The sequence below is a fragment of the Meleagris gallopavo genome, chromosome 1, assembly GCF_000146605.3.
Source record: "Meleagris gallopavo isolate NT-WF06-2002-E0010 breed Aviagen turkey brand Nicholas breeding stock chromosome 1, Turkey_5.1, whole genome shotgun sequence".
NCBI lineage: Eukaryota > Metazoa > Chordata > Aves > Galliformes > Phasianidae > Meleagris > Meleagris gallopavo.
Window position 1 is genome coordinate 111,922,515 of NC_015011.2, and position 11,880 is coordinate 111,934,394.

Consider the following 11,880-nt stretch of genomic DNA (forward strand, 5'->3'; position numbering starts at 1 on the left):
ACATCACGAAGCAGGCAGTATTACTTTCAGAGTAGCCCACTGAAAATATATAATATAGTTAATGTATGTAAGGAACAAAACCTATTTAAAAAAAAAAAAAAAAATTGTTGTTGTTGTTGTTGTTTTTTAGTATTATTAAAACATATACAAAAAGAAAGCAAAAGAAACAGAGAAGCAGACTGGAAATTATTGTGCTGGCTGTGACAATGTAGGACACAAAGATAGCACTGTGGGCTGTAGATGACAGTGACTGACTAATAATTTTGTTTGGCATTGTGTACATTTAGATTGTCATACAACCATAGAAATGATGTCATATATTATTACTGACAATGATTTTATGTGCCCTGCCAGGTAACAAAGAGTGCATGAAATTGATGAGGATTTACTTCTAAATCATATAAGGAAAGGCCATGTAGGAATAGTGAAGAAAGGCATCTGAACTGCTAGAATAAATTACACAACCTGCAACTCCATCCATTACCAGAAACTAAATAGTCCCTGGGACATATCCCAGTGACACTAGCTGCCTCTGAGAACACAAGCAGTGGTAAGGCTGTGGTCTGCACTGGTTATGCTGATGGATGGATGCATCTTACAGCTGTAAAAAAGAATGACAAGTAATCTGAAAAAACATGTAGATTAATGATTTTGACATGCTAACACCTGTCTTTAAATCCTACCTCAGATATTAAGTATGGCCATACTTAGGAAATACTACTTCTTTGAAATAGTGGTCAGGCACCGGAATGGGCTGCCCAGGGAGGTGGTGGTGTCACTGACCCTGGAGGTGTTCAAGGAACGTTTGGACATTGTGTTGAGGGACATGGTTTAGTGAGAGCTATTGGTGATTGGTGGATGGTTGGACTGGGTGATCCTGTGGGTCTTTTCCAACCTTGGTGATTCTATGATTCTGTGACTTTATGGTACTTGTTCCATGGTTATATTTTGTCCTTGCCACTGCTGGTCTTCACATAATAGGGACTGTGACATCCCAGAAGCAGAGAATGAAGGAAGATATAGAGCTACTTTGTATTGCTTTTATCATGATATGGAAAACTTCAGGATCTGCATATCATTAAACAGCAACAAGGAAACAAAGGGAAACACTTAGTGGAATAACATAATTCCTACTAATAACCCAAAGAAATTTCACCAATTCTCTCTTAAAAGAATAACAACCAAGTAAAAACAACAGCAAGCACTATAATATATATATATTATATATAATATATAGTATTATGATTGTCGTTGATAGTGTGCAAATACCTTGGTATCAGATTTTTGTAAAATTCAAACTTGATATCACTGTTTCAGACTTACATTATCGTAAATGAGAGCAGAACTTAGTCCTGTAACTTTGTTCCATGTAGCTCTAGGAGTTCCAGGTCTCTAAAAGTTCTTTTGTGTTTCTTTTCTTTCTGTCTTGCGGACCTCCTTTAACACAATGAAAGGTTCACACAGGTGTGAAATTCTTTTTTTCCTAATGGTACATTATCAAAATTATTTTATTTATCTCTCTAGCTCATCAAATTTGAAACTTATTTCAACTACCTCTACTTTCACCATTTTGCTATGTTTTCCTTTAATTTTACAAAAATGTTTTTCTTTAGGAAAAATTATATATTCCTTCTGAATTGGATATCCAAATCATATTCCCATATGTTTTGGAAATTTCAGATCTAAATCTGAATTCGGTGTATCATTAAGGATTTATACAAGTCAATACTAAAATCTGGGTACTGTGTATGTGTGTTTGTGCCTGGAATTGTTAAGTAATAAATGATCTCAGGTTCTTCTATCATTTCTCCTTCTCTTGCAGAAAATATCAGCCATCAATCTTGTTTCTAAAAAAGGAGTACTTTTATTAGGAGGTATCTGACCTACTCTTCACCCTATCAAGGCACTCTGCTTGGAGAAGAGTTTAGGGACAATGTAGAAAAGGTTACCTGTCCTGGTAACTCAAGGACTCAAGATGTATTATGTAATTGAGACCAAACTCTGAATAAACCTTTAAATATTTATCTGTTTACTCAAATTGAATCTGAATGGTGAGCCTTCTGAAGTTCACTTGTCCCTTTTTATTTGAAAAATGGATTATGATAAATTACTGACTCATTACTGAGGAACAGGAAGAGTTCGGTGAGCAGCAAACCAGGAAAACTCCACTGGAAATACCATATGAATTACTGATCTTTGAAATTGTCACTTTGATATCAGTTGACAATGTCATTTTAATCAGCACATCTGTTTTTGCACTAGCTTTCTTTGCTGCCTGTTATAAAGCTTTCTAGCACCTTTATATTTCTGGTAAGATTTACTATTTTCTATCTTCAGCAATAGGCAGAATTTGTACTGCTCCTGTTGAATTTTCACTTGGACTGCCATGTAGAGATCCTTCACTGTCTGGGTAGAGCCACTATAAAAAGAAAGGTTTGATTTTATGAAGCTGTTAAGGGAACAGTTGAAGTGCTTTTCAGGGGAAGGCAAGGTGCAAACTCTATGGAGTGCTCAAAGGTCCTGTGGCAGGAAGTACTGCCATTCAGATTTGAGAAGCAAATTCAGTATGTGTAATCAACTGTGATTTCTCCCTGATTATCTCAGGACTAATTAAGAAGTGTTTTTTTGCAGCTAATCAGAGGTATCTGCAAAGAAGTCATTTGCATAACTTCAAGTCAAATTATGTCATGAGGACAACTGAGCTAATGTAAACTGGCATTTACTGTAAAATTAGCATGTATTGCATTCAAACAGGGAAACAAAGAAGCAATGGAAATCTGCCTGCTAGAAGCTAGGAAGAGCAGCATTAACTGATGGAGTGCAATAGCTGTGCTATGTGAAGCATATCAATGCATGAAGCACAAGGAATGTAAATATGCAAAGGCCAAAACATTTGCAGAAAGGGACTCATTTGACAAAATTGTAAATACCATGGATTCTGCTGGCTGCCTAACTGTCATTTTGTCACTGTATTTTGTCACGGTTCGTGGTTTAATATTCCAGGGGGAAAAATCCTTGCTTTCTCTTTTATGGGAGACTGTTTTTACTTAAAGTAAATCCACTCTAAAATTGCCTTCTAATTCAGTATTATAACGAGTCTAGAAAAGAAAAACCATACACACTTTTGCTACTCTTCTTTAAAAATGTGAAATACAGTGCATTTCTTATTCACCTATTTCTTCAAGCGCCTGATAGTGAAATCCATTTCTATCTCTGGGGATGTGGGGGGGGGGGGTTCCAGCTGCCATAGGTCAGGCTGCCAGACATTTTTTTGCCTGTCACAAGCAGTAAATCTGTCTCAATCAGTAAATCGTATCTGGAAACTGTGATTGGAGAATAAACTTCGCTTCGTGAAACAGTGGAACTTGTGATTTTTCACATGGGACAAAAGGTTCGAACACATCTGTCAACCTGGTTCTTCACTGAATAGGAAGAAGACCTTGTGAGTTCAGATGTTCAGCCACTCTCTGCATAGATGAGGCTTTAAGTTAGAACTGAATTTCTTAACTGAACTTTACAGAGGATGGATGTACTGACATTTAGCAGAACTAAACATATAAAGCAAATAGCCTCTTACTGGAACATTAAATACTAGTACTCATTATTAACACTATGGAACAACAGCAGTTCTAAGAATAAATCAAAATGGAGATTGATTCTAGCAATTAGGCAGGATCAACCAGTGAGTAACTAATATGTGAATTTAAGATAGTGTCCCTCCACAGTGTTCATTTTTTCATAAGTACAGATTGGGGTAATACTTTTCTTAACTAGGATCACTCTGCTCATGAAGATTTAGAGCTCAAGACTACATAGACTGCATAATTTGCATTGCTTTCTTAAATACACATCTCATTTATTATGAATATATTAATAAAATTTTGTTCAAAATTTTTTTGAAAAAACTCGTTTGAAAGATCTCAGGATTTGACAGGCATGGAAACCAGTGAATTCAGGAAAGAAAATAATTCTTAGTAGTCAAACTCTACTACATGCTTAATCTCTAGCTATATCCAGATCCAGAAATAAAATTTCTGCTTTACTCATTGTATTTACCTGTACCCCAAAAGCACATTCTTTTAGCGTGAGTTTGCAAATTTTATTTTGCTTCTTTTTCCTTCAGCAGCTCTCTTGTAAGCACATAAGCATATGTACCTAACATTGCTAGGTCTAAATTCTTTGACATAAAATTTGCTTCCTCTCAGCATTTTTAAGAAAATACAAATGACTAAAATTGAAAAGACTATTCCTATCTTTCTGTTTGGTCAATGTGTTCTTTGTTTCAGTTCAGAAAATCTGAATTTGTGCAAACTCCTTCAAATGCTGTTTCTACTTATGTCTACTAACCTATCAACAAATTGTTAGTATAAGTTTCTGTTTTAAAATAATTTTTTAAATTAAATACTTTTCAAGTGAAAATTTTAAGAATGAAGACACCCCAATTTCACTGCTATACTGCTTAGATCATTGTATGGTCTTGTTCAAGTCAACTAGGAAATTTTAATCTAAAATCAATGTAATAACTAGACAATGGTGTAAGCTAATCAAATCCTGAAAATCATAGAAAAGGAGCTCCACAATTTAAGGCCAGTAGTCATTAAATTACTGAAAACTTGACAGTTTTCAGTTTTCTTGTTTTTCACGCTTTTCTTTGTAAAGCCTACTGCTGGCCACAGCAAGCAAATGGCCACTGATGTACCACCAAGCTGATCTAACTGTGATTATCTTCTTTTAACACAGGCTGCAACAAAGGCGCAAGAAGGCAACCAACACCTCAAAGCAGAGTCCCAATGTAACCTAGAATGATTTTTTCCTGTCTTCACATTCTGTGTATTTTCTGTTTATTCGTGTGAAAAGTAAACAAATGTCTAATTTTTTTTTTCTGTTTCTGTCCTAATTCTCCTCCAGGGAAATGACCTGTCCTACACTGTATATGTTATGTGTAGATTACTCCATGATCCCGAGGTACCTCCAAGCCAGTGTTACATGTGGGTATGCAGGAAAACTTTGGATCTTAAGGTACAGCTTCTGGTTTGCCATTTACATATTTTTGTTTTCCTTCTGTTTTCACTCTTTCTGTCCTATTTCAGCTGCAGTCAAGCACTTTGACTCCATCTGTGAGGGTGGCAATTCCAGCTGCCTCTGCAGCTGTTGTCTTTGCTGTTCCTTGGCCAGTCATCAGGGAATGACTCTTCCTTCCCGAAAGATGCAATGCATTTCAGCCAGCTTCCACTTGAAAAGCAAAAGAAGCCATTCAAATACATAATGGCAGTTTCCAACAGTATCTCAAGCAGGGAGCTAACCACATATTTCCTTTCAAGGTCAGTCAATATATTTATTTGCTATTGTTAAGTTTCAAGTCAACGATTTTGTCAATTTGAGATCTTTTCAGGATATTCATGCAAGCCTGATCTATATGACAGGTCCTGGCAGAGCTCTGTAGCTTCCAGATCCAGGTACTTACCATGATTGTATCCCAAATCCATGCCACATATACCCTCTTCCTCTTTTCCTTATTTTTTATGCAACAAAAGTCCGTGAATGCAGCTGAGTACAATTAGTGTGCATTCTAGATGCGACAAAAAATGTAGCAAAATATAGACAAATCTAAACAAGAGTGAACATCATTATATATTCAGTAGAAAATGGATAAGATTTATTATCTTAATGAGAGCAAATAGACAATATGTGATCATATCCTGGCCAAAACTGGCAATGCAATTCTAAATTATCGTTCCTCCACTGGTTCTGCCACTTGCAACAGTTTATAATAACACAGCACAAACTAAGAGACAACAACTGCATTCTAAATGTCTCATGGAAGAAAAATATTTTTTTCAAACCTTGCATAAGAATATAATACTCATTATTTAAAAGACACAGGTATCTTGCGTTACTACCTCCTGATACATCTATGGAGACAAAAGTGAGCTGTTGACTTTCTATGCTGGAATGATGGCTTAATTTGTGGGTTTTGTATAAGATTGTAAACAAGGTTCCACAGGTGATAAAGATGTTTTGTCACCATTATTTCTTTTCTAAACTTACTAAAACATTTTAATGTTCCAGTAGCACTACTTCTCTATTGCTGAAATAAACAGGGAACATTAGCTTAATGTTATTTTCATCATGAACTTAATGGCTCTACTGATTTTAGAGGCATCTTATACCAGCTTTTTCTATGAGAGAAATAAAACAACATCATTAAAGTAGAACATAAGTAAGGCACAGTTAATGCCAACAGTTATGAAGCTCATATTGATATTTCTCTTTCCCATTTCCTGCTAATTTGCCAGAACAGCTTTTGGCCAGCCCATAAATAGGTCTATGATAAACCAGACATTAAATTGGAACTAATTCCCTAATTAGCGCAATTTCATAGTCATATGTTTTCAAGACACTCTTGGTTAACAAAAATAAAACACAAAAACCTACCAAAAACACACTCTCAAAACATCTATCAACAGCTTGGAGAAGAATGCATTCACTAATCTAATTATTTATAGAACAATACATCAGAAAATATGAGTCTAGAAAGCACTGCAATAGTAGAGCAAATCTATTGCCTCTGTGTTTAGTTTGCTACTTGTTAAAATGAGCGTGCTGGTCAAGCTGCCAAATGGACAGCTGTGTCATGTAACAGCCACAGGAAAACCACTGGGAGTGTGACTGTGCAGGCAGGCAGCTCTCTGGATTCCATGTCTGCGGTATTGCAGGAAGAAAACAATGAGGCAGAGCTCTGCAGCTGGCATCGGCTGAACCCACAGGCAGTGCGTTTCAAACTGGAGGATTTGGCATAGCTGAAGAAGTTGAAAAAATCTATAAAGGAGTAAACCAAACGTGTGATGCTCTAAAGATAAGGAATATTCCTTCCTGATCCCTGAGTCAGAAGCTGTGAAATAGATTTTATTGCACTTACAAATTCTAGCTTTCTTAGAGATTTCATCAGTTACCATAACATCCTCCAGACTTCCTTTAAAGCCCAGTAAAGGGCTCTAACCTCATCTCTCAGCTGAGACTTGTACCTTTTGCTAAGAGAAAAGGTGGAAATTCTATTCAGTTTGATCTTAATCATATTGCTCTGAATTCAAGTATCTCCTTTGTGTATAATTAAGATAAAAAAAATGGTTCTTTACTGTCATGTTTGTGGTCCTCAATTTAGGGCTGCACTCCTGAAAGCAGTAGTATGCAAAAAACTTTTGTGCTTATTCAGGGTACCATTACGTGAGGGGGCTTCCCAAGAGGGAATGACTGCTGGATCAGGGCAAACATAAAATCCTGAAGTAGCTGTTTTCCACAGAGCCATGGAGAGCATTTATGCTTAGGTTTAAAGCACTTTTGCAGTGCAGTAGATTGAAACTCTTCCTGTAGCAGTTTAAATTATTGGAGGTCACTCTCATTTATTCAGTATGTACTCAGAGTCTGCTGACAAGCCTACTGGTTTCTAGCAGGAGTATGAAGAAGACCTACAGTCAATTCAATTGTGCAAACCATTAAGCTCATGCAACATTTAAAACACATAGATTTTTATGGAAGTGTAGAAAATCTTTAAATTTATTCAGAGCACTGTTTTTCCTGATGTCCACTTTCATGTGGAATTATGACCTCTTCCAAAACATTCATTTTCATAGAATCTAGAATCATTTGAGTTGGAAGGGATTCTCAAAGGTCATCTAGTCCAACTTCCTGACAATGAACAGGGACACCTGCAGCTCGATCATGTTTCTCAGAGCCCTGTCCAGCCTGACCTTGAGTGTATTCCAGGAACCATGCATCTATCACCACTCTGAGCAACCTGTGCCAGTGCCTCACCACCCTTATTATAAAAAATTTCTTCCTTAAATACAGTCTCAATCTTCCCTTTTTAGTTTGAGTCCATTTCCCGTTATCCTATCACAACAGACTCTGCTAGTGCCTTTCCCCTTCTTTCTTATAGCCCCCCTTTAGATAGCAAAAGGCTCCTACCGGATTTCCCCAATTTTCAGGCCTTCCAGTTGTAGGACACCTAAGCAATACCCCTTATCATTTTTTTGTTCATGCACTGCATTTAAAAATAGAGAAAAAGATAGATAAATTTATTTCTTCTATTATTATTTGTCATTCTCACCTGAACATCTTGCCTCTGTTATCCGTCCTGTAACAGATTCCTTGATTTGACTTCCTGGCTCTGGTTTTGGCAGCAGTCAAAAAAGTGGCTTTGAGAACACACAGTTGAAGATCAGGAGCTTGGGTGTATCTAGCTGTGTTTTGGCTTCAAAGCAGTCTAGCAGTCAGTCCACAATGACGGGATATACTTCTAGTAATACTGATACCACTAAGATAATCTAATTGCATCTTTTAAGAGTATGCTTTCAGCCATTCTGTGAGATGGCTAGAAAAAAAAAAAAAAAAGTAGGTAGCTAGAAAGAAAAGAAGAATGTGGTTTGTTCATCCTGCTGTCAATGCTATTGCAGCTTTGAGACAAGCTGCCATCAAGACTGACCCAGAGAGCATGTGGATAAACATAGCGATAGCTTACTCAGTGGTGACTTCTCTAACACTAACTGATAATTTTGGAAAAAGAATGGGAACTAACTTTGGGAAGGTATGTGAATGGGAAGTAACTTTGTCATGGCAGTCATAGAAAATTAGCATTGCATACAGGAATACTGTAGGCCTTTTAAAATTTATTGTGGTTAAGTCTTTGTATATAACCCAAATGGACAAAAAGATTAATTATTTTGATAGGAATGTTAGTAAATGTATGATAAATGCAGTAGTAATAATGCTGCTAAGAATGGATTCTGTCAAAAATTAATAGGCACAAACATATTTTGGTCAGAGGCTAAAAAATGTCAGGAAAGTTCTGGAAAAGAATGATGGCAGCTCCTGCCTTACAGGTTTGATCGAGCCAGATGAGAACAGATAGAAAGGGGGCGTTGCAAGCCACATTCTATGATGTTTCAGTACTTAAGATGAAATTTATGTTTTCCTATGTGTTAAATGAAAATTGTATAGTTAACGTCTGTTTTGTAGACTTTAACTGCTTCGTATTCCTTTCTTCAGACCAAGACAATGGAAATATCATTTCAAAGCTGAATAAAATGTTTGCAAACCTTTAAGCTCCACTTTTTTTTTCTTTTTTTTAGGTGGTGGAATTGTGCCAAGTGAGTGGTCTTTGATCTGATCTTCAGATATGTGCCCAGGAATTTAGGGGCCATGCGCAACTGAACTAAGAATGATTTGTCTCCTGCATGAAATCTGGCTTTTTTTTCTTTTTTTTCTTTTTTTTCCATCTGAAAAGAGTAATGAAAAACTAAGACAGAAACATACTGATTTTTTTTTTTCAAAGAAACTGTATTTTCAAACAAAAATCAACATCAAACTAGATGCTGCACATTCTGCAAGGTATACACATAGAGTGTTGGATGTATTGTAGTTTAAACATCTAAATATGTTATTGAGGTTATGAGGTGTGAGCTTAAGAAGGGCTACAATTTAGGCTAATGGTGAAACTGTAGCTTACTATGAGTGCATGCTGATAAAGTTTTACTTACATAATCCTTTTTCTGCTTGTACTGTGAACTTTTTCTTCTCACGCTCATCTTTCAGTATTTCCTTACATCCCATTGCTTTGAATTCCTTGAATGGCACTGAAATCTAAATTATTACTTTCTGTAGTGTTTATCACTGCTTGAAAAAAAAGAAAATCTTCTATCTGTATAAAATATGCATGGAATTTGAATTTCTGCATTATATAGTGGCACCAAAGTATAAATTTATACACTGCTTTTAGATGAGCATCCTGTAGAAACTGATACTGTGAAGCACTTCGTACCGTATTTCAACTTTTTTCAAAGCTTAGCACCCAGAGTCTTTAATTGCATGTGGGAAGCTTAAGCTCTTCTCCAAATTCAACCCATATAAAATTAGACAGAATTATTAGCTTTTATGAAATATTTGGTTAAGTGACTTGATGGTGGTGAGCAGTAGGGCAAGACAGAGCAGAGACCTCCTCAGTGGCTTCATCTCATCTAAGCCGAAGGAGGTGAGCAGAGCCAGGCAAAGGACCCGGGAGTAGTTAAGAGACTTGTGGTTTGTACTCATTCGAGGGAATGGAGGAAAGTAGCCTTCCTTTTCTCAGTTCTGCTACCTCCAGTGTGTCAGAGATGTATTTGAAAAGAAAGTCCTACTTACCACTTCAAGGATCCAGACCGGAGAATCTCAGTCAAGGAAAATTAGGAAAATTAACCTTGAAGCCTTTACAAAGTAGATGATACCCGACAATCTGGCGTATTTTGGAAAGGTCTCATAAAGGCAATACAGACATAAGACTTTTCTGCCCTTTTTGTGATCCAGCTGCAGCACAGTGATGGCATCCAGTCATCTGAAAGTGCAAAATGATATTTTCCTTTACCATATGCTCAGTAATAACTGAAGTTGTGCTAGCCAAGGCTTTCCAAAGGAAAAAAAAAAAAATAAAATAAAGTATGGGATGAATAATGACGAGGAAAATTTCACTCCAAGTAGGTAAATAGGAAAAGTGTGAAATATTTAAATTACAACTACCAATTTAAAGTTAAAGGGTAGTACCAAACACCTTTCCAATCAATGTTTTGAAAATAGTGTTGTTTGGTACTATTCAGAGAGTGGTGATGCATTGGAACAGGTTGCCCAGAGAGGTTGTGGATGCCCCATCCCTGGAGGCATTCAAGACCAGGCTGGATGTGGCACTGAGCAGCCTGGTCTATTGGTTGGTGATCCTGTATGTCACAGGGGAGTTGCTACTGCTGCTAGGACCCTTTTGCCTTGGGAAAGGGATTGCCTCTGCCAAATCCATCCTGTGCAATTAGCACGTGGTTCTTGTGGTTACTTTCTCGTACAATCTCAGAATCATAGAGGTTGGAAGGGACCTCTGGAGATCATCAAGGCCAACCTCCCTGCTAAAAGCAGTTCCCTACAGGAGGTTGAGAAAGAATGTGTCCAGGATCGCCCCCCTCAAGCTGCTGACCACGCTCTTTTTACTGTGCACCAGGATACCGTTGGCCTTCTTGGCCGCAAGGGCACACTGCTGGCTCATGGCCAGCCTGCTGTCCACCAGGACACCCAGGTCCTTCTCTGCAGAGCTCTTCTCCTGCATGTCAGCCCCTATGACAAAAAGTACACATCTGTGCTTTCTGTTTTGATATAAGAATTAGAGAATAGCTTTCAAGATTATCAAAAATTCATCAACTTTTTTGTTTCTTTGCTATGGAGCATCATTTCCATTGATATCAATACATTACTGGCCAGTTTTCAAATGGAACATGTAGAGGTACGATCTAAAGTGTGATCTCTATTAAACAGGAAAAAATTTAAAATAAGCTTTGTTACTTATTATATTACCTGATGCAATTTCTGAGGGCTGCTCTGAAAGTAATGCCCTCCAATGCATGGTGTTGGCCCATGATGTCAGAGGTGAATGTTGGTGGTGTGGCAGTAGGAGCTGAACCTTCCCACCAGTATTCCATGGTGTGTTATTGCCTTGTGACAGATGGCAGCAGAGGGGTAGTCTGACACAGTGGATCTGATGTGGAAGTGCAGATGAAGCAGAGGTGTGTCTCTGAACTCCTCCATGTGGAAAAAATGTCACCCACTGACATTCACCGATGCACATGGAGCACTGAAAAAGACCAAGCAGTGGATGTGAGCACAATGAGGCGGTGGGCAGTGGCAACAGCAACAGCAGGTCAGCTCCGCTGATTGTTACAAGTGCAGCACAGCGTGCAAACTCTTCTTCATTGCTGGTGAAAAGGCATAGCTCATGGTGTTGACAGTTTTGTAGCTGAGAACGTGAAGAGGTTTCAAGACAGATTACAGTTTTACTGTGTGGAACTATATTTTCCAAGTAGTTGAAGCAGG

At 37.6% G+C, this 11,880-nt stretch overlaps 1 long non-coding RNA gene across 2 annotated transcripts in view; it reads left to right on the forward strand.

Annotated features, from left to right (window-relative positions):
* Nucleotides 1–9,546, forward strand: part of LOC104914742 — a 38,714-nt gene extending 29,168 nt beyond the window's left edge. The window contains exons 2-4 of one of the 2 annotated variants that reach the window (XR_004162122.1): nucleotides 4,909–4,988; nucleotides 5,091–5,321; nucleotides 9,129–9,546. This is a non-coding gene — a long non-coding RNA (uncharacterized LOC104914742). Of the gene's footprint in view, nucleotides 1–4,908; nucleotides 5,020–5,090; nucleotides 5,322–9,128 lie in introns of both variants that reach the window. The other variant, XR_796124.3, reaches the window with a different exon arrangement.
* The last annotated feature ends 2,334 nt before the right edge of the window (nucleotides 9,547–11,880 follow it).